General features: G+C 63.6%; 8 pseudogenes; all 8 read right to left on the bottom strand.

Moving 5' to 3' along the window:
• Positions 1 to 597: 597 nt before the first annotated feature.
• On the bottom strand, positions 598 to 716 carry LOC142867228 (uncharacterized; annotated as a pseudogene).
• A 3,372-nt stretch (positions 717 to 4,088) lies between these two features.
• LOC142867227 (uncharacterized) lies at positions 4,089 to 4,207 on the bottom strand (annotated as a pseudogene).
• A 3,370-nt stretch (positions 4,208 to 7,577) lies between these two features.
• On the bottom strand, positions 7,578 to 7,696 carry LOC142867280 (uncharacterized; annotated as a pseudogene).
• Positions 7,697 to 11,066: 3,370 nt separating this feature from the next.
• Positions 11,067 to 11,185, bottom strand: LOC142867279 (uncharacterized; annotated as a pseudogene).
• Positions 11,186 to 14,555: 3,370 nt separating this feature from the next.
• LOC142867226 (uncharacterized) lies at positions 14,556 to 14,674 on the bottom strand (annotated as a pseudogene).
• A 3,370-nt stretch (positions 14,675 to 18,044) lies between these two features.
• On the bottom strand, positions 18,045 to 18,162 carry LOC142867287 (uncharacterized; annotated as a pseudogene).
• Positions 18,163 to 21,532: 3,370 nt separating this feature from the next.
• Positions 21,533 to 21,651, bottom strand: LOC142867225 (uncharacterized; annotated as a pseudogene).
• A 3,372-nt stretch (positions 21,652 to 25,023) lies between these two features.
• Positions 25,024 to 25,142, bottom strand: LOC142867224 (uncharacterized; annotated as a pseudogene).
• Between the last annotated feature and the right edge of the window lie 1,487 nt (positions 25,143 to 26,629).

Below are 26,629 nucleotides of genomic sequence, written 5' to 3'. Positions count from 1 at the left end.
ACATGAGAGGTATATGAATAAGAACACAGGGGGGAGGGGGGCACGGGCAACACATGTCACCTGAATACTTGTACTCCCATCATCTGCTTGAAAAGAGAGAGGAAAGGAAATGCAATAATAGAGGTAAGAGACACTTTTTAAAAATAATGAATCCGAAGAGAAAAGTAAAAGGAGGCCTGTGGAGCAGGTCTGGGTGTGACTCCGGATCCCCCAACATCAGGTGCCACCACCAAAGATTCCTGCGTGTAGCCCATAGTACCCCAAAAGCAACGGGACGAGTTCTGGTCACATACTCCCTCAAAATGACATCCTGGCCTTCTTCTGGAACTCCCTCCCCTCTCAGACTCTCAAGGTTTCCTCCAGCGTGTCGGTTCCCACAGAGCAGACCTTTGGTCTGAGACCTGACAGTCCAGATGCCACGCATGCTGCCGCGTGGCGGCGGTGTCGCGGCTTGGGACAAGAGGAGGCCCCACGGTGCGGGCTGGGGCTCCAGGCACCGCGGCGGGCGCTGAGGGTTGGGGTCACCCCCACCCCGGGCCGCCGCCGCGCTCCCAGAAAGGGGACAGAACAAGAGGCAAAAAAAAAAAAAAAAGAAGCAGCCTGTGGCACCCGGTATTCCCAGGCGGTCTCCCATCCAAGCACTAGCCAGGCCCGACCCTGCTTAGCTTCCGAGACCAGACGAGATCGGGGGCGTTCAGGGTGGTGTGGCCCTAGACGGCGGCCGCCGCCGCCTCCCGCCCCAGGCCCCGCGGCGGGCCGGGCCTGTTGAGTTCGCCGGCCGGGTCCCGCGGGCTCCCAGGGACGGGGGTGATGGGCGGGGCGGGGCGGGGCGGGGCGGGGGGCTGTCTCTCTATACACACACACACACACTCACACTCACTCACACAAGATACGCCTCCACGGCTGGACTCGCCAAGGTGGAGCCCTCCCAGCCCCCCTCGTCTCCTCGCCCGGCCTCCTTCACCTACCCGCTGCCCACCCCCGGCGCGTCGCTGCCGCTGACTGCGCACGCGCGGGGCGCTCGCCCTTTGACCCCAGCCAGGGGCCGCCCTCCCCCACAACCCCTTTCAGCTGCGCCCCCCCCTCGCCCTGTGGGTGGGCTGCCGCCTATTCCCCCGGGCCAGGGCTGGGGCACAGCCAGTGTATGGGGCGTCTCTCTCTGGGGATGTGTCCCATGGGTGGGGTGGGGTGGCGTGGTTTGGGGGGCGCTGAAGAAATCAGTCCCCTCCATCTCCTACCTCTGGAAAACGCCCAACCCCGTGGAGAACTGCCGGCACCGCTTCGTGGGGGCCGGGACCCTCCTCTGTGTCCTCCTGTGGCCCAGTCCAAGGGGCCTGGGCCTGGCCGGGGCTGCATTGCCCCCCAACCACCCTGGCGTGTGGACTCGCTAAAAATCGGCCATTAGATATTGGATTCCAGCTTCATTGAGGTCATTTCACTAATGAGTGCACCGGAAAGAGTTTCCTAATCCATCTGTGAGGGTGGCAACTGAAAGAGAATTTGAAAGCTGACAGAATAGGCGAGGGAAGGCATAGGAGATTTCCACACCCAGCAAGGAAGACTTTCCCGAAATGGAAGAAAGAAACGAGCAAACAGAGACACCGGTAGCCCGCCCGGAAAAGAGTCTGCCCCTTAGAGAAAGCACCCTGACCAGGTTCACCCGTGGGTGGGTGGCGAGCTAGCGGCCTTCAGAAGAGCGAGGCCCGCAGTCTGTGCGGAAGACACCTGCACTCGGGTGTGTGTGGCGGCGCGATTCCCAAGCAGCTCTAGATGTTAAACCAAGGAGAAGCCAGGGAGTTCCCAACGCCCCAGGTGTCCTCAGCCCACGACTGGCTGCTGTGGGAATGCGAAGCCCGGCTCCTTGTCTCAGAGCGGGGTTCCCAGGAGGATCAGGCTGAAGCTGGGACTTGGCCTCAAAGTGTCCCCTCGCATGGCCACCCCCTTCCCCTTCCTGCTCCTCTACTCCTGGTGCCCCTCCATCCAGGGGCCAGACCTTAAAGAGTCACCGCAAGAGAATCCTGGTCCCAAAGGAGCCTTCTGGGGGACCGGTGCTGAGAGAGGTGGTGGGCATGGCCCGCTGGGGCTCTGCCCGACCCAGGGCTGAGAGATGCAACCTCCCAGCTCTGGGTCCCTGCAGGAAGTGTTGGCAAGCACAGGGCCAGTCCTCCAAAGGCCCAGGTGCGGGGAGCCCAGGCCAAGCAGCCTGTGCAAGAAGCCACTTGCCGTGCCACCCCGGGAACAGGACTGCAGGCCCCGGCCCTTCCCACCTCCTCCTCCTCCTCCTCCTCCTCCCCCCCGCCCCCCCCGCCCCCCCCCCCGACATGGCACAGGGCTCAGAGACACCTCAGACTCTTGCTACCCAAAGTGCAAAGGGCATCAGTTGCTCCTCCAACCCCCCCGCCCAGCAGACCACGTTGTCCAGCCAGCCCCCGGGCCTCCCTGGGGTGCCCAGCACAAAAGTGCAGACACCCACCGGACCCTCAGTCTCAGTTTTCGGATGTTTTTGCCACTCTAAGGACCCGCAGGCCAGCTGGGCCTTCGGGCAGGACAGAGAGCCCCGGAATCCGACGTGGAGAGCTGCGTGTACGTCCCCATGAGGAGGCGGTCCCCACCTCCGCGGCTCTCCCCTTGCGGGGAGCGGCAGCCGGCAGCCGCAGGGCCTCAGGGAAGACACCAGGCTGGGCCCCCGCGGGGGCACAGCGGGGGCACGTCCCCCGCACTCACGCGACTTAGGGACGGCTGCTGGAGACTGCTGCGGCCACCCTGCTGCCGGGTTTCTGGAGGGCTTCCTGGAAGCAGCGTCCACACCAAGCCCTTGGAAGGCCCAGGCGACGGAGGAGCCGGTCAGGCAGGGGCCGAGGACGGTGAGAGGCCGGGCGGGAAGGAGCATGTCAGGCAGGGGCAGAGGACGGTGACAGGCCGGGCGGGGAGGAGCCGGTCAGGCGGGGGCCCAGGACAGTGACGGGCCTGGCCGGGGAGGAGTGCGTCAGGCAGGGGCAGAGGAGACGGGCTGGGTAAGGGTTAGGGTGACAGTTAGGGCACAATTCACAATCGCAAAGACGTGGAAGCGACCCGAGTGCCCATCCATCCAGGAGTGCATTAATAAAATGTGGCGCGTGGACACCACGGAGTGCCATTCGGCTGTGAGGAGCAGCGGTGAGAGGGCACCTCTCGTGTTCTCCTGGCCAGAGCTGGAACCCGTTCCAGTAGGCCAAGTATCCCAAGAATGGACACACGAGCACCACGTGAGCGCGCTCACCAGCAAACTGGTAGGAACGGATGGACACCTAAGTGGACAGAGAGGAATCACCTTCATCGGGTGGGTGTCGGGCGGGTGGGGGGAGGGGAGGGGCATACACATCCATTAGGCATGGGGTGGGTGCGCACCGACTGGGGGATGGGCGCACTTGAAGCTCTGACCCGAGGGGGGAGGCTTGGAGAGGGCAACGTACCCGACCTTAACATTGGTACCCCCACAATACGCTGGAACAACATGAGAGGTATATGAATAAGAACACAGGGGGGAGGGGGGCACGGGCAACACATGTCACCTGAATACTTGTACTCCCATCATCTGCTTGAAAAGAGAGAGGAAAGGAAATGCAATAATAGAGGTAAGAGACACTTTTTAAAAATAATGAATCCGAAGAGAAAAGTAAAAGGAGGCCTGTGGAGCAGGTCTGGGTGTGACTCCGGATCCCCCAACATCAGGTGCCACCACCAAAGATTCCTGCGTGTAGCCCATAGTACCCCAAAAGCAACGGGACGAGTTCTGGTCACATACTCCCTCAAAATGACATCCTGGCCTTCTTCTGGAACTCCCTCCCCTCTCAGACTCTCAAGGTTTCCTCCAGCGTGTCGGTTCCCACAGAGCAGACCTTTGGTCTGAGACCTGACAGTCCAGATGCCACGCATGCTGCCGCGTGGCGGCGGTGTCGCGGCTTGGGACAAGAGGAGGCCCCACGGTGCGGGCTGGGGCTCCAGGCACCGCGGCGGGCGCTGAGGGTTGGGGTCACCCCCACCCCGGGCCGCCGCCGCGCTCCCAGAAAGGGGACAGAACAAGAGGCAAAAAAAAAAAAAAAAGAAGCAGCCTGTGGCACCCGGTATTCCCAGGCGGTCTCCCATCCAAGCACTAGCCAGGCCCGACCCTGCTTAGCTTCCGAGACCAGACGAGATCGGGGGCGTTCAGGGTGGTGTGGCCCTAGACGGCGGCCGCCGCCGCCTCCCGCCCCAGGCCCCGCGGCGGGCCGGGCCTGTTGAGTTCGCCGGCCGGGTCCCGCGGGCTCCCAGGGACGGGGGTGATGGGCGGGGCGGGGCGGGGCGGGGCGGGGGGCTGTCTCTCTATACACACACACACACACTCACACTCACTCACACAAGATACGCCTCCACGGCTGGACTCGCCAAGGTGGAGCCCTCCCAGCCCCCCTCGTCTCCTCGCCCGGCCTCCTTCACCTACCCACTGCCCACCCCCGGCGCGTCGCTGCCGCTGACTGCGCACGCGCGGGGCGCTCGCCCTTTGACCCCAGCCAGGGGCCGCCCTCCCCCACAACCCCTTTCAGCTGCGCCCCCCCCTCGCCCTGTGGGTGGGCTGCCGCCTATTCCCCCGGGCCAGGGCTGGGGCACAGCCAGTGTATGGGGCGTCTCTCTCTGGGGATGTGTCCCATGGGTGGGGTGGGGTGGCGTGGTTTGGGGGGCGCTGAAGAAATCAGTCCCCTCCATCTCCTACCTCTGGAAAACGCCCAACCCCGTGGAGAACTGCCGGCACCGCTTCGTGGGGGCCGGGACCCTCCTCTGTGTCCTCCTGTGGCCCAGTCCAAGGGGCCTGGGCCTGGCCGGGGCTGCATTGCCCCCCAACCACCCTGGCGTGTGGACTCGCTAAAAATCGGCCATTAGATATTGGATTCCAGCTTCATTGAGGTCATTTCACTAATGAGTGCACCGGAAAGAGTTTCCTAATCCATCTGTGAGGGTGGCAACTGAAAGAGAATTTGAAAGCTGACAGAATAGGCGAGGGAAGGCATAGGAGATTTCCACACCCAGCAAGGAAGACTTTCCCGAAATGGAAGAAAGAAACGAGCAAACAGAGACACCGGTAGCCCGCCCGGAAAAGAGTCTGCCCCTTAGAGAAAGCACCCTGACCAGGTTCACCCGTGGGTGGGTGGCGAGCTAGCGGCCTTCAGAAGAGCGAGGCCCGCAGTCTGTGCGGAAGACACCTGCACTCGGGTGTGTGTGGCGGCGCGATTCCCAAGCAGCTCTAGATGTTAAACCAAGGAGAAGCCAGGGAGTTCCCAACGCCCCAGGTGTCCTCAGCCCACGACTGGCTGCTGTGGGAATGCGAAGCCCGGCTCCTTGTCTCAGAGCGGGGTTCCCAGGAGGATCAGGCTGAAGCTGGGACTTGGCCTCAAAGTGTCCCCTCGCATGGCCACCCCCTTCCCCTTCCTGCTCCTCTACTCCTGGTGCCCCTCCATCCAGGGGCCAGACCTTAAAGAGTCACCGCAAGAGAATCCTGGTCCCAAAGGAGCCTTCTGGGGGACCGGTGCTGAGAGAGGTGGTGGGCATGGCCCGCTGGGGCTCTGCCCGACCCAGGGCTGAGAGATGCAACCTCCCAGCTCTGGGTCCCTGCAGGAAGTGTTGGCAAGCACAGGGCCAGTCCTCCAAAGGCCCAGGTGCGGGGAGCCCAGGCCAAGCAGCCTGTGCAAGAAGCCACTTGCCGTGCCACCCCGGGAACAGGACTGCAGGCCCCGGCCCTTCCCACCTCCTCCTCCTCCTCCTCCTCCTCCCCCCCGCCCCCCCCGCCCCCCCCCGACATGGCACAGGGCTCAGAGACACCTCAGACTCTTGCTACCCAAAGTGCAAAGGGCATCAGTTGCTCCTCCAACCCCCCCGCCCAGCAGACCACGTTGTCCAGCCAGCCCCCGGGCCTCCCTGGGGTGCCCAGCACAAAAGTGCAGACACCCACCGGACCCTCAGTCTCAGTTTTCGGATGTTTTTGCCACTCTAAGGACCCGCAGGCCAGCTGGGCCTTCGGGCAGGACAGAGAGCCCCGGAATCCGACGTGGAGAGCTGCGTGTACGTCCCCATGAGGAGGCGGTCCCCACCTCCGCGGCTCTCCCCTTGCGGGGAGCGGCAGCCGGCAGCCGCAGGGCCTCAGGGAAGACACCAGGCTGGGCCCCCGCGGGGGCACAGCGGGGGCACGTCCCCCGCACTCACGCGACTTAGGGACGGCTGCTGGAGACTGCTGCGGCCACCCTGCTGCCGGGTTTCTGGAGGGCTTCCTGGAAGCAGCGTCCACACCAAGCCCTTGGAAGGCCCAGGCGACGGAGGAGCCGGTCAGGCAGGGGCCGAGGACGGTGAGAGGCCGGGCGGGAAGGAGCATGTCAGGCAGGGGCAGAGGACGGTGACAGGCCGGGCGGGGAGGAGCCGGTCAGGCGGGGGCCCAGGACAGTGACGGGCCTGGCCGGGGAGGAGTGCGTCAGGCAGGGGCAGAGGAGACGGGCTGGGTAAGGGTTAGGGTTACAGTTAGGGCACAATTCACAATCGCAAAGACGTGGAAGCGACCCGAGTGCCCATCCATCCAGGAGTGCATTAATAAAATGTGGCGCGTGGACACCACGGAGTGCCATTCGGCTGTGAGGAGCAGCGGTGAGAGGGCACCTCTCGTGTTCTCCTGGCCAGAGCTGGAACCCGTTCCAGTAGGCCAAGTATCCCAAGAATGGACACACGAGCACCACGTGAGCGCGCTCACCAGCAAACTGGTAGGAACGGATGGACACCTAAGTGGACAGAGAGGAATCACCTTCATCGGGTGGGTGTCGGGCGGGTGGGGGGAGGGGAGGGGCATACACATCCATTAGGCATGGGGTGGGTGCGCACCGACTGGGGGATGGGCGCACTTGAAGCTCTGACCCGAGGGGGGAGGCTTGGAGAGGGCAACGTACCCGACCTTAACATTGGTACCCCCACAATACGCTGGAACAACATGAGAGGTATATGAATAAGAACACAGGGGGGAGGGGGGCACGGGCAACACATGTCACCTGAATACTTGTACTCCCATCATCTGCTTGAAAAGAGAGAGGAAAGGAAATGCAATAATAGAGGTAAGAGACACTTTTTAAAAATAATGAATCCGAAGAGAAAAGTAAAAGGAGGCCTGTGGAGCAGGTCTGGGTGTGACTCCGGATCCCCCAACATCAGGTGCCACCACCAAAGATTCCTGCGTGTAGCCCATAGTACCCCAAAAGCAACGGGACGAGTTCTGGTCACATACTCCCTCAAAATGACATCCTGGCCTTCTTCTGGAACTCCCTCCCCTCTCAGACTCTCAAGGTTTCCTCCAGCGTGTCGGTTCCCACAGAGCAGACCTTTGGTCTGAGACCTGACAGTCCAGATGCCACGCATGCTGCCGCGTGGCGGCGGTGTCGCGGCTTGGGACAAGAGGAGGCCCCACGGTGCGGGCTGGGGCTCCAGGCACCGCGGCGGGCGCTGAGGGTTGGGGTCACCCCCACCCCGGGCCGCCGCCGCGCTCCCAGAAAGGGGACAGAACAAGAGGCAAAAAAAAAAAAAAAAGAAGCAGCCTGTGGCACCCGGTATTCCCAGGCGGTCTCCCATCCAAGCACTAGCCAGGCCCGACCTTGCTTAGCTTCCGAGACCAGACGAGATCGGGGGCGTTCAGGGTGGTGTGGCCCTAGACGGCGGCCGCCGCCGCCTCCCGCCCCAGGCCCCGCGGCGGGCCGGGCCTGTTGAGTTCGCCGGCCGGGTCCCGCGGGCTCCCAGGGACGGGGGTGATGGGCGGGGCGGGGCGGGGCGGGGCGGGGGGCTGTCTCTCTATACACACACACACACACTCACACTCACTCACACAAGATACGCCTCCACGGCTGGACTCGCCAAGGTGGAGCCCTCCCAGCCCCCCTCGTCTCCTCGCCCGGCCTCCTTCACCTACCCGCTGCCCACCCCCGGCGCGTCGCTGCCGCTGACTGCGCACGCGCGGGGCGCTCGCCCTTTGACCCCAGCCAGGGGCCGCCCTCCCCCACAACCCCTTTCAGCTGCGCCCCCCCCTCGCCCTGTGGGTGGGCTGCCGCCTATTCCCCCGGGCCAGGGCTGGGGCACAGCCAGTGTATGGGGCGTCTCTCTCTGGGGATGTGTCCCATGGGTGGGGTGGGGTGGCGTGGTTTGGGGGGCGCTGAAGAAATCAGTCCCCTCCATCTCCTACCTCTGGAAAACGCCCAACCCCGTGGAGAACTGCCGGCACCGCTTCGTGGGGGCCGGGACCCTCCTCTGTGTCCTCCTGTGGCCCAGTCCAAGGGGCCTGGGCCTGGCCGGGGCTGCATTGCCCCCCAACCACCCTGGCGTGTGGACTCGCTAAAAATCGGCCATTAGATATTGGATTCCAGCTTCATTGAGGTCATTTCACTAATGAGTGCACCGGAAAGAGTTTCCTAATCCATCTGTGAGGGTGGCAACTGAAAGAGAATTTGAAAGCTGACAGAATAGGCGAGGGAAGGCATAGGAGATTTCCACACCCAGCAAGGAAGACTTTCCCGAAATGGAAGAAAGAAACGAGCAAACAGAGACACCGGTAGCCCGCCCGGAAAAGAGTCTGCCCCTTAGAGAAAGCACCCTGACCAGGTTCACCCGTGGGTGGGTGGCGAGCTAGCGGCCTTCAGAAGAGCGAGGCCCGCAGTCTGTGCGGAAGACACCTGCACTCGGGTGTGTGTGGCGGCGCGATTCCCAAGCAGCTCTAGATGTTAAACCAAGGAGAAGCCAGGGAGTTCCCAACGCCCCAGGTGTCCTCAGCCCACGACTGGCTGCTGTGGGAATGCGAAGCCCGGCTCCTTGTCTCAGAGCGGGGTTCCCAGGAGGATCAGGCTGAAGCTGGGACTTGGCCTCAAAGTGTCCCCTCGCATGGCCACCCCCTTCCCCTTCCTGCTCCTCTACTCCTGGTGCCCCTCCATCCAGGGGCCAGACCTTAAAGAGTCACCGCAAGAGAATCCTGGTCCCAAAGGAGCCTTCTGGGGGACCGGTGCTGAGAGAGGTGGTGGGCATGGCCCGCTGGGGCTCTGCCCGACCCAGGGCTGAGAGATGCAACCTCCCAGCTCTGGGTCCCTGCAGGAAGTGTTGGCAAGCACAGGGCCAGTCCTCCAAAGGCCCAGGTGCGGGGAGCCCAGGCCAAGCAGCCTGTGCAAGAAGCCACTTGCCGTGCCACCCCGGGAACAGGACTGCAGGCCCCGGCCCTTCCCACCTCCTCCTCCTCCTCCTCCTCCTCCCCCCCGCACCCCCCGCCCCCTCCCGACATGGCACAGGGCTCAGAGACACCTCAGACTCTTGCTACCCAAAGTGCAAAGGGCATCAGTTGCTCCTCCAACCCCCCCGCCCAGCAGACCACGTTGTCCAGCCAGCCCCCGGGCCTCCCTGGGGTGCCCAGCACAAAAGTGCAGACACCCACCGGACCCTCAGTCTCAGTTTTCGGATGTTTTTGCCACTCTAAGGACCCGCAGGCCAGCTGGGCCTTCGGGCAGGACAGAGAGCCCCGGAATCCGACGTGGAGAGCTGCGTGTACGTCCCCATGAGGAGGCGGTCCCCACCTCCGCGGCTCTCCCCTTGCGGGGAGCGGCAGCCGGCAGCCGCAGGGCCTCAGGGAAGACACCAGGCTGGGCCCCCGCGGGGGCACAGCGGGGGCACGTCCCCCGCACTCACGCGACTTAGGGACGGCTGCTGGAGACTGCTGCGGCCACCCTGCTGCCGGGTTTCTGGAGGGCTTCCTGGAAGCAGCGTCCACACCAAGCCCTTGGAAGGCCCAGGCGACGGAGGAGCCGGTCAGGCAGGGGCCGAGGACGGTGAGAGGCCGGGCGGGAAGGAGCATGTCAGGCAGGGGCAGAGGACGGTGACAGGCCGGGCGGGGAGGAGCCGGTCAGGCGGGGGCCCAGGACAGTGACGGGCCTGGCCGGGGAGGAGTGCGTCAGGCAGGGGCAGAGGAGACGGGCTGGGTAAGGGTTAGGGTTACAGTTAGGGCACAATTCACAATCGCAAAGACGTGGAAGCGACCCGAGTGCCCATCCATCCAGGAGTGCATTAATAAAATGTGGCGCGTGGACACCACGGAGTGCCATTCGGCTGTGAGGAGCAGCGGTGAGAGGGCACCTCTCGTGTTCTCCTGGCCAGAGCTGGAACCCGTTCCAGTAGGCCAAGTATCCCAAGAATGGACACACGAGCACCACGTGAGCGCGCTCACCAGCAAACTGGTAGGAACGGATGGACACCTAAGTGGACAGAGAGGAATCACCTTCATCGGGTGGGTGTCGGGCGGGTGGGGGGAGGGGAGGGGCATACACATCCATTAGGCATGGGGTGGGTGCGCACCGACTGGGGGATGGGCGCACTTGAAGCTCTGACCCGAGGGGGGAGGCTTGGAGAGGGCAACGTACCCGACCTTAACATTGGTACCCCCACAATACGCTGGAACAACATGAGAGGTATATGAATAAGAACACAGGGGGGAGGGGGGCACGGGCAACACATGTCACCTGAATACTTGTACTCCCATCATCTGCTTGAAAAGAGAGAGGAAAGGAAATGCAATAATAGAGGTAAGAGACACTTTTTAAAAATAATGAATCCGAAGAGAAAAGTAAAAGGAGGCCTGTGGAGCAGGTCTGGGTGTGACTCCGGATCCCCCAACATCAGGTGCCACCACCAAAGATTCCTGCGTGTAGCCCATAGTACCCCAAAAGCAACGGGACGAGTTCTGGTCACATACTCCCTCAAAATGACATCCTGGCCTTCTTCTGGAACTCCCTCCCCTCTCAGACTCTCAAGGTTTCCTCCAGCGTGTCGGTTCCCACAGAGCAGACCTTTGGTCTGAGACCTGACAGTCCAGATGCCACGCATGCTGCCGCGTGGCGGCGGTGTCGCGGCTTGGGACAAGAGGAGGCCCCACGGTGCGGGCTGGGGCTCCAGGCACCGCGGCGGGCGCTGAGGGTTGGGGTCACCCCCACCCCGGGCCGCCGCCGCGCTCCCAGAAAGGGGACAGAACAAGAGGCAAAAAAAAAAAAAAAAGAAGCAGCCTGTGGCACCCGGTATTCCCAGGCGGTCTCCCATCCAAGCACTAGCCAGGCCCGACCTTGCTTAGCTTCCGAGACCAGACGAGATCGGGGGCGTTCAGGGTGGTGTGGCCCTAGACGGCGGCCGCCGCCGCCTCCCGCCCCAGGCCCCGCGGCGGGCCGGGCCTGTTGAGTTCGCCGGCCGGGTCCCGCGGGCTCCCAGGGACGGGGGTGATGGGCGGGGCGGGGCGGGGCGGGGCGGGGGGCTGTCTCTCTATACACACACACACACACTCACACTCACTCACACAAGATACGCCTCCACGGCTGGACTCGCCAAGGTGGAGCCCTCCCAGCCCCCCTCGTCTCCTCGCCCGGCCTCCTTCACCTACCCGCTGCCCACCCCCGGCGCGTCGCTGCCGCTGACTGCGCACGCGCGGGGCGCTCGCCCTTTGACCCCAGCCAGGGGCCGCCCTCCCCCACAACCCCTTTCAGCTGCGCCCCCCCCTCGCCCTGTGGGTGGGCTGCCGCCTATTCCCCCGGGCCAGGGCTGGGGCACAGCCAGTGTATGGGGCGTCTCTCTCTGGGGATGTGTCCCATGGGTGGGGTGGGGTGGCGTGGTTTGGGGGGCGCTGAAGAAATCAGTCCCCTCCATCTCCTACCTCTGGAAAACGCCCAACCCCGTGGAGAACTGCCGGCACCGCTTCGTGGGGGCCGGGACCCTCCTCTGTGTCCTCCTGTGGCCCAGTCCAAGGGGCCTGGGCCTGGCCGGGGCTGCATTGCCCCCCAACCACCCTGGCGTGTGGACTCGCTAAAAATCGGCCATTAGATATTGGATTCCAGCTTCATTGAGGTCATTTCACTAATGAGTGCACCGGAAAGAGTTTCCTAATCCATCTGTGAGGGTGGCAACTGAAAGAGAATTTGAAAGCTGACAGAATAGGCGAGGGAAGGCATAGGAGATTTCCACACCCAGCAAGGAAGACTTTCCCGAAATGGAAGAAAGAAACGAGCAAACAGAGACACCGGTAGCCCGCCCGGAAAAGAGTCTGCCCCTTAGAGAAAGCACCCTGACCAGGTTCACCCGTGGGTGGGTGGCGAGCTAGCGGCCTTCAGAAGAGCGAGGCCCGCAGTCTGTGCGGAAGACACCTGCACTCGGGTGTGTGTGGCGGCGCGATTCCCAAGCAGCTCTAGATGTTAAACCAAGGAGAAGCCAGGGAGTTCCCAACGCCCCAGGTGTCCTCAGCCCACGACTGGCTGCTGTGGGAATGCGAAGCCCGGCTCCTTGTCTCAGAGCGGGGTTCCCAGGAGGATCAGGCTGAAGCTGGGACTTGGCCTCAAAGTGTCCCCTCGCATGGCCACCCCCTTCCCCTTCCTGCTCCTCTACTCCTGGTGCCCCTCCATCCAGGGGCCAGACCTTAAAGAGTCACCGCAAGAGAATCCTGGTCCCAAAGGAGCCTTCTGGGGGACCGGTGCTGAGAGAGGTGGTGGGCATGGCCCGCTGGGGCTCTGCCCGACCCAGGGCTGAGAGATGCAACCTCCCAGCTCTGGGTCCCTGCAGGAAGTGTTGGCAAGCACAGGGCCAGTCCTCCAAAGGCCCAGGTGCGGGGAGCCCAGGCCAAGCAGCCTGTGCAAGAAGCCACTTGCCGTGCCACCCCGGGAACAGGACTGCAGGCCCCGGCCCTTCCCACCTCCTCCTCCTCCTCCTCCTCCTCCCCCCCGCCCCCCCCGCCCCCCCCCGACATGGCACAGGGCTCAGAGACACCTCAGACTCTTGCTACCCAAAGTGCAAAGGGCATCAGTTGCTCCTCCAACCCCCCCGCCCAGCAGACCACGTTGTCCAGCCAGCCCCCGGGCCTCCCTGGGGTGCCCAGCACAAAAGTGCAGACACCCACCGGACCCTCAGTCTCAGTTTTCGGATGTTTTTGCCACTCTAAGGACCCGCAGGCCAGCTGGGCCTTCGGGCAGGACAGAGAGCCCCGGAATCCGACGTGGAGAGCTGCGTGTACGTCCCCATGAGGAGGCGGTCCCCACCTCCGCGGCTCTCCCCTTGCGGGGAGCGGCAGCCGGCAGCCGCAGGGCCTCAGGGAAGACACCAGGCTGGGCCCCCGCGGGGGCACAGCGGGGGCACGTCCCCCGCACTCACGCGACTTAGGGACGGCTGCTGGAGACTGCTGCGGCCACCCTGCTGCCGGGTTTCTGGAGGGCTTCCTGGAAGCAGCGTCCACACCAAGCCCTTGGAAGGCCCAGGCGACGGAGGAGCCGGTCAGGCAGGGGCCGAGGACGGTGAGAGGCCGGGCGGGAAGGAGCATGTCAGGCAGGGGCAGAGGACGGTGACAGGCCGGGCGGGGAGGAGCCGGTCAGGCGGGGGCCCAGGACAGTGACGGGCCTGGCCGGGGAGGAGTGCGTCAGGCAGGGGCAGAGGAGACGGGCTGGGTAAGGGTTAGGGTTACAGTTAGGGCACAATTCACAATCGCAAAGACGTGGAAGCGACCCGAGTGCCCATCCATCCAGGAGTGCATTAATAAAATGTGGCGCGTGGACACCACGGAGTGCCATTCGGCTGTGAGGAGCAGCGGTGAGAGGGCACCTCTCGTGTTCTCCTGGCCAGAGCTGGAACCCGTTCCAGTAGGCCAAGTATCCCAAGAATGGACACACGAGCACCACGTGAGCGCGCTCACCAGCAAACTGGTAGGAACGGATGGACACCTAAGTGGACAGAGAGGAATCACCTTCATCGGGTGGGTGTCGGGCGGGTGGGGGGAGGGGAGGGGCATACACATCCATTAGGCATGGGGTGGGTGCGCACCGACTGGGGGATGGGCGCACTTGAAGCTCTGACCCGAGGGGGGAGGCTTGGAGAGGGCAACGTACCCGACCTTAACATTGGTACCCCCACAATACGCTGGAACAACATGAGAGGTATATGAATAAGAACACAGGGGGGAGGGGGGCACGGGCAACACATGTCACCTGAATACTTGTACTCCCATCATCTGCTTGAAAAGAGAGAGGAAAGGAAATGCAATAATAGAGGTAAGAGACACTTTTTAAAAATAATGAATCCGAAGAGAAAAGTAAAAGGAGGCCTGTGGAGCAGGTCTGGGTGTGACTCCGGATCCCCCAACATCAGGTGCCACCACCAAAGATTCCTGCGTGTAGCCCATAGTACCCCAAAAGCAACGGGACGAGTTCTGGTCACATACTCCCTCAAAATGACATCCTGGCCTTCTTCTGGAACTCCCTCCCCTCTCAGACTCTCAAGGTTTCCTCCAGCGTGTCGGTTCCCACAGAGCAGACCTTTGGTCTGAGACCTGACAGTCCAGATGCCACGCATGCTGCCGCGTGGCGGCGGTGTCGCGGCTTGGGACAAGAGGAGGCCCCACGGTGCGGGCTGGGGCTCCAGGCACCGCGGCGGGCGCTGAGGGTTGGGGTCACCCCCACCCCGGGCCGCCGCCGCGCTCCCAGAAAGGGGACAGAACAAGAGGCAAAAAAAAAAAAAAAAGAAGCAGCCTGTGGCACCCGGTATTCCCAGGCGGTCTCCCATCCAAGCACTAGCCAGGCCCGACCCTGCTTAGCTTCCGAGACCAGACGAGATCGGGGGCGTTCAGGGTGGTGTGGCCCTAGACGGCGGCCGCCGCCGCCTCCCGCCCCAGGCCCCGCGGCGGGCCGGGCCTGTTGAGTTCGCCGGCCGGGTCCCGCGGGCTCCCAGGGACGGGGGTGATGGGCGGGGCGGGGCGGGGCGGGGCGGGGGGCTGTCTCTCTATACACACACACACACACTCACACTCACTCACACAAGATACGCCTCCACGGCTGGACTCGCCAAGGTGGAGCCCTCCCAGCCCCCCTCGTCTCCTCGCCCGGCCTCCTTCACCTACCCGCTGCCCACCCCCGGCGCGTCGCTGCCGCTGACTGCGCACGCGCGGGGCGCTCGCCCTTTGACCCCAGCCAGGGGCCGCCCTCCCCCACAACCCCTTTCAGCTGCGCCCCCCCCTCGCCCTGTGGGTGGGCTGCCGCCTATTCCCCCGGGCCAGGGCTGGGGCACAGCCAGTGTATGGGGCGTCTCTCTCTGGGGATGTGTCCCATGGGTGGGGTGGGGTGGCGTGGTTTGGGGGGCGCTGAAGAAATCAGTCCCCTCCATCTCCTACCTCTGGAAAACGCCCAACCCCGTGGAGAACTGCCGGCACCGCTTCGTGGGGGCCGGGACCCTCCTCTGTGTCCTCCTGTGGCCCAGTCCAAGGGGCCTGGGCCTGGCCGGGGCTGCATTGCCCCCCAACCACCCTGGCGTGTGGACTCGCTAAAAATCGGCCATTAGATATTGGATTCCAGCTTCATTGAGGTCATTTCACTAATGAGTGCACCGGAAAGAGTTTCCTAATCCATCTGTGAGGGTGGCAACTGAAAGAGAATTTGAAAGCTGACAGAATAGGCGAGGGAAGGCATAGGAGATTTCCACACCCAGCAAGGAAGACTTTCCCGAAATGGAAGAAAGAAACGAGCAAACAGAGACACCGGTAGCCCGCCCGGAAAAGAGTCTGCCCCTTAGAGAAAGCACCCTGACCAGGTTCACCCGTGGGTGGGTGGCGAGCTAGCGGCCTTCAGAAGAGCGAGGCCCGCAGTCTGTGCGGAAGACACCTGCACTCGGGTGTGTGTGGCGGCGCGATTCCCAAGCAGCTCTAGATGTTAAACCAAGGAGAAGCCAGGGAGTTCCCAACGCCCCAGGTGTCCTCAGCCCACGACTGGCTGCTGTGGGAATGCGAAGCCCGGCTCCTTGTCTCAGAGCGGGGTTCCCAGGAGGATCAGGCTGAAGCTGGGACTTGGCCTCAAAGTGTCCCCTCGCATGGCCACCCCCTTCCCCTTCCTGCTCCTCTACTCCTGGTGCCCCTCCATCCAGGGGCCAGACCTTAAAGAGTCACCGCAAGAGAATCCTGGTCCCAAAGGAGCCTTCTGGGGGACCGGTGCTGAGAGAGGTGGTGGGCATGGCCCGCTGGGGCTCTGCCCGACCCAGGGCTGAGAGATGCAACCTCCCAGCTCTGGGTCCCTGCAGGAAGTGTTGGCAAGCACAGGGCCAGTCCTCCAAAGGCCCAGGTGCGGGGAGCCCAGGCCAAGCAGCCTGTGCAAGAAGCCACTTGCCGTGCCACCCCGGGAACAGGACTGCAGGCCCCGGCCCTTCCCACCTCCTCCTCCTCCTCCTCCTCCTCCCCCCCGCACCCCCCGCCCCCTCCCGACATGGCACAGGGCTCAGAGACACCTCAGACTCTTGCTACCCAAAGTGCAAAGGGCATCAGTTGCTCCTCCAACCCCCCCGCCCAGCAGACCACGTTGTCCAGCCAGCCCCCGGGCCTCCCTGGGGTGCCCAGCACAAAAGTGCAGACACCCACCGGACCCTCAGTCTCAGTTTTCGGATGTTTTTGCCACTCTAAGGACCCGCAGGCCAGCTGGGCCTTCGGGCAGGACAGAGAGCCCCGGAATCCGACGTGGAGAGCTGCGTGTACGTCCCCATGAGGAGGCGGTCCCCACCTCCGCGGCTCTCCCCTTGCGGGGAGCGGCAGCCGGCAGCCGCAGGGCCTCAGGGAAGACACCAGGCTGGGCCCCCGCGGGGGCACAGCGGGGGCACGTCCCCCGCACTCACGCGACTTAGGGACGGCTGCTGGAGACTGCTGCGGCCACCCTGCTGCCGGGTTTCTGGAGGGCTTCCTGGAAGCAGCGTCCACACCAAGCCCTTGGAAGGCCCAGGCGACGGAGGAGCCGGTCAGGCAGGGGCCGAGGACGGTGAGAGGCCGGGCGGGAAGGAGCATGTCAGGCAGGGGCAGAGGACGGTGACAGGCCGGGCGGGGAGGAGCCGGTCAGGCGGGGGCCCAGGACAGTGACGGGCCTGGCCGGGGAGGAGTGCGTCAGGCAGGGGCAGAGGAGACGGGCTGGGTAAGGGTTAGGGTTACAGTTAGGGCACAATTCACAATCGCAAAGACGTGGAAGCGACCCGAGTGCCCATCCATCCAGGAGTGCATTAATAAAATGTGGCGCGTGGACACCACGGAGTGCCATTCGGCTGTGAGGAGCAGCGGTGAGAGGGCACCTCTCGTGTTCTCCTGGCCAGAGCTGGAACCCGTTCCAGTAGGCCAAGTATCCCAAGAATGGACACACGAGCACCACGTGAGCGCGCTCACCAGCAAACTGGTAGGAACGGATGGACACCTAAGTGGACAGAGAGGAATCACCTTCATCGGGTGGGTGTCGGGCGGGTGGGGGGAGGGGAGGGGCATACACATCCATTAGGCATGGGGTGGGTGCGCACCGACTGGGGGATGGGCGCACTTGAAGCTCTGACCCGAGGGGGGAGGCTTGGAGAGGGCAACGTACCCGACCTTAACATTGGTACCCCCACAATACGCTGGAACAACATGAGAGGTATATGAATAAGAACACAGGGGGGAGGGGGGCACGGGCAACACATGTCACCTGAATACTTGTACTCCCATCATCTGCTTGAAAAGAGAGAGGAAAGGAAATGCAATAATAGAGGTAAGAGACACTTTTTAAAAATAATGAATCCGAAGAGAAAAGTAAAAGGAGGCCTGTGGAGCAGGTCTGGGTGTGACTCCGGATCCCCCAACATCAGGTGCCACCACCAAAGATTCCTGCGTGTAGCCCATAGTACCCCAAAAGCAACGGGACGAGTTCTGGTCACATACTCCCTCAAAATGACATCCTGGCCTTCTTCTGGAACTCCCTCCCCTCTCAGACTCTCAAGGTTTCCTCCAGCGTGTCGGTTCCCACAGAGCAGACCTTTGGTCTGAGACCTGACAGTCCAGATGCCACGCATGCTGCCGCGTGGCGGCGGTGTCGCGGCTTGGGACAAGAGGAGGCCCCACGGTGCGGGCTGGGGCTCCAGGCACCGCGGCGGGCGCTGAGGGTTGGGGTCACCCCCACCCCGGGCCGCCGCCGCGCTCCCAGAAAGGGGACAGAACAAGAGGCAAAAAAAAAAAAAAAAGAAGCAGCCTGTGGCACCCGGTATTCCCAGGCGGTCTCCCATCCAAGCACTAGCCAGGCCCGACCCTGCTTAGCTTCCGAGACCAGACGAGATCGGGGCGTTCAGGGTGGTGTGGCCCTAGACGGCGGCCGCCGCCGCCTCCCGCCCCAGGCCCCGCGGCGGGCCGGGCCTGTTGAGTTCGCCGGCCGGGTCCCGCGGGCTCCCAGGGACGGGGGTGATGGGCGGGGCGGGGCGGGGCGGGGCGGGGGGCTGTCTCTCTATACACACACACACACACTCACACTCACTCACACAAGATACGCCTCCACGGCTGGACTCGCCAAGGTGGAGCCCTCCCAGCCCCCCTCGTCTCCTCGCCCGGCCTCCTTCACCTACCCGCTGCCCACCCCCGGCGCGTCGCTGCCGCTGACTGCGCACGCGCGGGGCGCTCGCCCTTTGACCCCAGCCAGGGGCCGCCCTCCCCCACAACCCCTTTCAGCTGCGCCCCCCCCTCGCCCTGTGGGTGGGCTGCCGCCTATTCCCCCGGGCCAGGGCTGGGGCACAGCCAGTGTATGGGGCGTCTCTCTCTGGGGATGTGTCCCATGGGTGGGGTGGGGTGGCGTGGTTTGGGGGGCGCTGAAGAAATCAGTCCCCTCCATCTCCTACCTCTGGAAAACGCCCAACCCCGTGGAGAACTGCCGGCACCGCTTCGTGGGGGCCGGGACCCTCCTCTGTGTCCTCCTGTGGCCCAGTCCAAGGGGCCTGGGCCTGGCCGGGGCTGCATTGCCCCCCAACCACCCTGGCGTGTGGACTCGCTAAAAATCGGCCATTAGATATTGGATTCCAGCTTCATTGAGGTCATTTCACTAATGAGTGCACCGGAAAGAGTTTCCTAATCCATCTGTGAGGGTGGCAACTGAAAGAGAATTTGAAAGCTGACAGAATAGGCGAGGGAAGGCATAGGAGATTTCCACACCCAGCAAGGAAGACTTTCCCGAAATGGAAGAAAGAAACGAGCAAACAGAGACACCGGTAGCCCGCCCGGAAAAGAGTCTGCCCCTTAGAGAAAGCACCCTGACCAGGTTCACCCGTGGGTGGGTGGCGAGCTAGCGGCCTTCAGAAGAGCGAGGCCCGCAGTCTGTGCGGAAGACACCTGCACTCGGGTGTGTGTGGCGGCGCGATTCCCAAGCAGCTCTAGATGTTAAACCAAGGAGAAGCCAGGGAGTTCCCAACGCCCCAGGTGTCCTCAGCCCACGACTGGCTGCTGTGGGAATGCGAAGCCCGGCTCCTTGTCTCAGAGCGGGGTTCCCAGGAGGATCAGGCTGAAGCTGGGACTTGGCCTCAAAGTGTCCCCTCGCATGGCCACCCCCTTCCCCTTCCTGCTCCTCTACTCCTGGTGCCCCTCCATCCAGGGGCCAGACCTTAAAGAGTCACCGCAAGAGAATCCTGGTCCCAAAGGAGCCTTCTGGGGGACCGGTGCTGAGAGAGGTGGTGGGCATGGCCCGCTGGGGCTCTGCCCGACCCAGGGCTGAGAGATGCAACCTCCCAGCTCTGGGTCCCTGCAGGAAGTGTTGGCAAGCACAGGGCCAGTCCTCCAAAGGCCCAGGTGCGGGGAGCCCAGGCCAAGCAGCCTGTGCAAGAAGCCACTTGCCGTGCCACCCCGGGAACAGGACTGCAGGCCCCGGCCCTTCCCACCTCCTCCTCCTCCTCCTCCTCCTCCCCCCCGCCCCCCCCGCCCCCCCCCGACATGGCACAGGGCTCAGAGACACCTCAGACTCTTGCTACCCAAAGTGCAAAGGGCATCAGTTGCTCCTCCAACCCCCCCGCCCAGCAGACCACGTTGTCCAGCCAGCCCCCGGGCCTCCCTGGGGTGCCCAGCACAAAAGTGCAGACACCCACCGGACCCTCAGTCTCAGTTTTCGGATGTTTTTGCCACTCTAAGGACCCGCAGGCCAGCTGGGCCTTCGGGCAGGACAGAGAGCCCCGGAATCCGACGTGGAGAGCTGCGTGTACGTCCCCATGAGGAGGCGGTCCCCACCTCCGCGGCTCTCCCCTTGCGGGGAGCGGCAGCCGGCAGCCGCAGGGCCTCAGGGAAGACACCAGGCTGGGCCCCCGCGGGGGCACAGCGGGGGCACGTCCCCCGCACTCACGCGACTTAGGGACGGCTGCTGGAGACTGCTGCGGCCACCCTGCTGCCGGGTTTCTGGAGGGCTTCCTGGAAGCAGCGTCCACACCAAGCCCTTGGAAGGCCCAGGCGACGGAGGAGCCGGTCAGGCAGGGGCCGAGGACGGTGAGAGGCCGGGCGGGAAGGAGCATGTCAGGCAGGGGCAGAGGACGGTGACAGGCCGGGCGGGGAGGAGCCGGTCAGGCGGGGGCCCAGGACAGTGACGGGCCTGGCCGGGGAGGAGTGCGTCAGGCAGGGGCAGAGGAGACGGGCTGGGTAAGGGTTAGGGTTACAGTTAGGGCACAATTCACAATCGCAAAGACGTGGAAGCGACCCGAGTGCCCATCCATCCAGGAGTGCATTAATAAAATGTGGCGCGTGGACACCACGGAGTGCCATTCGGCTGTGAGGAGCAGCGGTGAGAGGGCACCTCTCGTGTTCTCCTGGCCAGAGCTGGAACCCGTTCCAGTAGGCCAAGTATCCCAAGAATGGACACACGAGCACCACGTGAGCGCGCTCACCAGCAAACTGGTAGGAACGGATGGACACCTAAGTGGACAGAGAGGAATCACCTTCATCGGGTGGGTGTCGGGCGGGTGGGGGGAGGGGAGGGGCATACACATCCATTAGGCATGGGGTGGGTGCGCACCGACTGGGGGATGGGCGCACTTGAAGCTCTGACCCGAGGGGGGAGGCTTGGAGAGGGCAACGTACCCGACCTTAACATTGGTACCCCCACAATACGCTGGAACAACATGAGAGGTATATGAATAAGAACACAGGGGGGAGGGGGGCACGGGCAACACATGTCACCTGAATACTTGTACTCCCATCATCTGCTTGAAAAGAGAGAGGAAAGGAAATGCAATAATAGAGGTAAGAGACACTTTTTAAAAATAATGAATCCGAAGAGAAAAGTAAAAGGAGGCCTGTGGAGCAGGTCTGGGTGTGACTCCGGATCCCCCAACATCAGGTGCCACCACCAAAGATTCCTGCGTGTAGCCCATAGTACCCCAAAAGCAACGGGACGAGTTCTGGTCACATACTCCCTCAAAATGACATCCTGGCCTTCTTCTGGAACTCCCTCCCCTCTCAGACTCTCAAGGTTTCCTCCAGCGTGTCGGTTCCCACAGAGCAGACCTTTGGTCTGAGACCTGACAGTCCAGATGCCACGCATGCTGCCGCGTGGCGGCGGTGTCGCGGCTTGGGACAAGAGGAGGCCCCACGGTGCGGGCTGGGGCTCCAGGCACCGCGGCGGGCGCTGAGGGTTGGGGTCACCCCCACCCCGGGCCGCCGCCGCGCTCCCAGAAAGGGGACAGAACAAGAGGCAAAAAAAAAAAAAAAAGAAGCAGCCTGTGGCACCCGGTATTCCCAGGCGGTCTCCCATCCAAGCACTAGCCAGGCCCGACCCTGCTTAGCTTCCGAGACCAGACGAGATCGGGGGCGTTCAGGGTGGTGTGGCCCTAGACGGCGGCCGCCGCCGCCTCCCGCCCCAGGCCCCGCGGCGGGCCGGGCCTGTTGAGTTCGCCGGCCGGGTCCCGCGGGCTCCCAGGGACGGGGGTGATGGGCGGGGCGGGGCGGGGCGGGGCGGGGGGCTGTCTCTCTATACACACACACACACACTCACACTCACTCACACAAGATACGCCTCCACGGCTGGACTCGCCAAGGTGGAGCCCTCCCAGCCCCCCTCGTCTCCTCGCCCGGCCTCCTTCACCTACCCGCTGCCCACCCCCGGCGCGTCGCTGCCGCTGACTGCGCACGCGCGGGGCGCTCGCCCTTTGACCCCAGCCAGGGGCCGCCCTCCCCCACAACCCCTTTCAGCTGCGCCCCCCCCTCGCCCTGTGGGTGGGCTGCCGCCTATTCCCCCGGGCCAGGGCTGGGGCACAGCCAGTGTATGGGGCGTCTCTCTCTGGGGATGTGTCCCATGGGTGGGGTGGGGTGGCGTGGTTTGGGGGGCGCTGAAGAAATCAGTCCCCTCCATCTCCTACCTCTGGAAAACGCCCAACCCCGTGGAGAACTGCCGGCACCGCTTCGTGGGGGCCGGGACCCTCCTCTGTGTCCTCCTGTGGCCCAGTCCAAGGGGCCTGGGCCTGGCCGGGGCTGCATTGCCCCCCAACCACCCTGGCGTGTGGACTCGCTAAAAATCGGCCATTAGATATTGGATTCCAGCTTCATTGAGGTCATTTCACTAATGAGTGCACCGGAAAGAGTTTCCTAATCCATCTGTGAGGGTGGCAACTGAAAGAGAATTTGAAAGCTGACAGAATAGGCGAGGGAAGGCATAGGAGATTTCCACACCCAGCAAGGAAGCCTTTCCCGAAATGGAAGAAAGAAACGAGCAAACAGAGACACCGGTAGCCCGCCCGGAAAAGAGTCTGCCCCTTAGAGAAAGCACCCTGACCAGGTTCACCCGTGGGTGGGTGGCGAGCTAGCGGCCTTCAGAAGAGCGAGGCCCGCAGTCTGTGCGGAAGACACCTGCACTCGGGTGTGTGTGGCGGCGCGATTCCCAAGCAGCTCTAGATGTTAAACCAAGGAGAAGCCAGGGAGTTCCCAACGCCCCAGGTGTCCTCAGCCCACGACTGGCTGCTGTGGGAATGCGAAGCCCGGCTCCTTGTCTCAGAGCGGGGTTCCCAGGAGGATCAGGCTGAAGCTGGGACTTGGCCTCAAAGTGTCCCCTCGCATGGCCACCCCCTTCCCCTTCCTGCTCCTCTACTCCTGGTGCCCCTCCATCCAGGGGCCAGACCTTAAAGAGTCACCGCAAGAGAATCCTGGTCCCAAAGGAGCCTTCTGGGGGACCGGTGCTGAGAGAGGTGGTGGGCATGGCCCGCTGGGGCTCTGCCCGACCCAGGGCTGAGAGATGCAACCTCCCAGCTCTGGGTCCCTGCAGGAAGTGTTGGCAAGCACAGGGCCAGTCCTCCAAAGGCCCAGGTGCGGGGAGCCCAGGCCAAGCAGCCTGTGCAAGAAGCCACTTGCCGTGCCACCCCGGGAACAGGACTGCAGGCCCCGGCCCTTCCCACCTCCTCCTCCTCCTCCTCCTCCTCCCCCCCGCCCCCCCCGCCCCCCCCCCCGACATGGCACAGGGCTCAGAGACACCTCAGACTCTTGCTACCCAAAGTGCAAAGGGCATCAGTTGCTCCTCCAACCCCCCCGCCCAGCAGACCACGTTGTCCAGCCAGCCCCCGGGCCTCCCTGGGGTGCCCAGCACAAAAGTGCAGACACCCACCGGACCCTCAGTCTCAGTTTTCGGATGTTTTTGCCACTCTAAGGACCCGCAGGCCAGCTGGGCCTTCGGGCAGGACAGAGAGCCCCGGAATCCGACGTGGAGAGCTGCGTGTACGTCCCCATGAGGAGGCGGTCCCCACCTCCGCGGCTCTCCCCTTGCGGGGAGCGGCAGCCGGCAGCCGCAGGGCCTCAGGGAAGACACCAGGCTGGGCCCCCGCGGGGGCACAGCGGGGGCACGTCCCCCGCACTCACGCGACTTAGGGACGGCTGCTGGAGACTGCTGCGGCCACCCTGCTGCCGGGTTTCTGGAGGGCTTCCTGGAAGCAGCGTCCACACCAAGCCCTTGGAAGGCCCAGGCGACGGAGGAGCCGGTCAGGCAGGGGCCGAGGACGGTGAGAGGCCGGGCGGGAAGGAGCATGTCAGGCAGGGGCAGAGGACGGTGACAGGCCGGGCGGGGAGGAGCCGGTCAGGCGGGGGCCCAGGACAGTGACGGGCCTGGCCGGGGAGGAGTGCGTCAGGCAGGGGCAGAGGAGACGGGCTGGGTAAGGGTTAGGGTTACAGTTAGGGCACAATTCACAATCGCAAAGACGTGGAAGCGACCCGAGTGCCCATCCATCCAGGAGTGCATTAATAAAATGTGGCGCGTGGACACCACGGAGTGCCATTCGGCTGTGAGGAGCAGCGGTGAGAGGGCACCTCTCGTGTTCTCCTGGCCAGAGCTGGAACCCGTTCCAGTAGGCCAAGTATCCCAAGAATGGACACACGAGCACCACGTGAGCGCGCTCACCAGCAAACTGGTAGGAACGGATGGACACCTAAGTGGACAGAGAGGAATCACCTTCATCGGGTGGGTGTCGGGCGGGTGGGGGGAGGGGAGGGGCAATCACATCCATTAGGCATGGGGTGGGTGCGCACCGACTGGGGGATGGGCGCACTTGAAGCTCTGACCCGAGGGGGGAGGCTTGGAGAGGGCAACGTACCCGACCTTAACATTGGTACCCCCACAATACGCTGGAACAACATGAGAGGTATATGAATAAGAACACAGGGGGGAGGGGGGCACGGGCAACACATGTCACCTGAATACTTGTACTCCCATCATCTGCTTGAAAAGAGAGAGGAAAGGAAATGCAATAATAGAGGTAAGAGACACTTTTTAAAAATAATGAATCCGAAGAGAAAAGTAAAAGGAGGCCTGTGGAGCAGGTCTGGGTGTGACTCCGGATCCCCCAACATCAGGTGCCACCACCAAAGATTCCTGCGTGTAGCCCATAGTACCCCAAAAGCAACGGGACGAGTTCTGGTCACATACTCCCTCAAAATGACATCCTGGCCTTCTTCTGGAACTCCCTCCCCTCTCAGACTCTCAAGGTTTCCTCCAGCGTGTCGGTTCCCACAGAGCAGACCTTTGGTCTGAGACCTGACAGTCCAGATGCCACGCATGCTGCCGCGTGGCGGCGGTGTCGCGGCTTGGGACAAGAGGAGGCCCCACGGTGCGGGCTGGGGCTCCAGGCACCGCGGCGGGCGCTGAGGGTTGGGGTCACCCCCACCCCGGGCCGCCGCCGCGCTCCCAGAAAGGGGACAGAACAAGAGGCAAAAAAAAAAAAAAAAGAAGCAGCCTGTGGCACCCGGTATTCCCAGGCGGTCTCCCATCCAAGCACTAGCCAGGCCCGACCCTGCTTAGCTTCCGAGACCAGACGAGATCGGGGGCGTTCAGGGTGGTGTGGCCCTAGACGGCGGCCGCCGCCGCCTCCCGCCCCAGGCCCCGCGGCGGGCCGGGCCTGTTGAGTTCGCCGGCCGGGTCCCGCGGGCTCCCAGGGACGGGGGTGATGGGCGGGGCGGGGCGGGGCGGGGCGGGGGGCTGTCTCTCTATACACACACACACACACTCACACTCACTCACACAAGATACGCCTCCACGGCTGGACTCGCCAAGGTGGAGCCCTCCCAGCCCCCCTCGTCTCCTCGCCCGGCCTCCTTCACCTACCCGCTGCCCACCCCCGGCGCGTCGCTGCCGCTGACTGCGCACGCGCGGGGCGCTCGCCCTTTGACCCCAGCCAGGGGCCGCCCTCCCCCACAACCCCTTTCAGCTGCGCCCCCCCCTCGCCCTGTGGGTGGGCTGCCGCCTATTCCCCCGGGCCAGGGCTGGGGCACAGCCAGTGTATGGGGCGTCTCTCTCTGGGGATGTGTCCCATGGGTGGGGTGGGGTGGCGTGGTTTGGGGGGCGCTGAAGAAATCAGTCCCCTCCATCTCCTACCTCTGGAAAACGCCCAACCCCGTGGAGAACTGCCGGCACCGCTTCGTGGGGGCCGGGACCCTCCTCTGTGTCCTCCTGTGGCCCAGTCCAAGGGGCCTGGGCCTGGCCGGGGCTGCATTGCCCCCCAACCACCCTGGCGTGTGGACTCGCTAAAAATCGGCCATTAGATATTGGATTCCAGCTTCATTGAGGTCATTTCACTAATGAGTGCACCGGAAAGAGTTTCCTAATCCATCTGTGAGGGTGGCAACTGAAAGAGAATTTGAAAGCTGACAGAATAGGCGAGGGAAGGCATAGGAGATTTCCACACCCAGCAAGGAAGACTTTCCCGAAATGGAAGAAAGAAACGAGCAAACAGAGACACCGGTAGCCCGCCCGGAAAAGAGTCTGCCCCTTAGAGAAAGCACCCTGACCAGGTTCACCCGTGGGTGGGTGGCGAGCTAGCGGCCTTCAGAAGAGCGAGGCCCGCAGTCTGTGCGGAAGACACCTGCACTCGGGTGTGTGTGGCGGCGCGATTCCCAAGCAGCTCTAGATGTTAAACCAAGGAGAAGCCAGGGAGTTCCCAACGCCCCAGGTGTCCTCAGCCCACGACTGGCTGCTGTGGGAATGCGAAGCCCGGCTCCTTGTCTCAGAGCGGGGTTCCCAGGAGGATCAGGCTGAAGCTGGGACTTGGCCTCAAAGTGTCCCCTCGCATGGCCACCCCCTTCCCCTTCCTGCTCCTCTACTCCTGGTGCCCCTCCATCCAGGGGCCAGACCTTAAAGAGTCACCGCAAGAGAATCCTGGTCCCAAAGGAGCCTTCTGGGGGACCGGTGCTGAGAGAGGTGGTGGGCATGGCCCGCTGGGGCTCTGCCCGACCCAGGGCTGAGAGATGCAACCTCCCAGCTCTGGGTCCCTGCAGGAAGTGTTGGCAAGCACAGGGCCAGTCCTCCAAAGGCCCAGGTGCGGGGAGCCCAGGCCAAGCAGC

Source organism: Microcebus murinus, unplaced genomic scaffold, assembly GCF_040939455.1.
Source record: "Microcebus murinus isolate Inina unplaced genomic scaffold, M.murinus_Inina_mat1.0 scaf014_hap2_Mmur4.0, whole genome shotgun sequence".
In the NCBI taxonomy this organism is placed as follows: domain Eukaryota; kingdom Metazoa; phylum Chordata; class Mammalia; order Primates; family Cheirogaleidae; genus Microcebus; species Microcebus murinus.
Note: the sequence above shows the minus strand (reverse complement) of the source record. Positions and strands in the feature narration are given on the sequence as shown.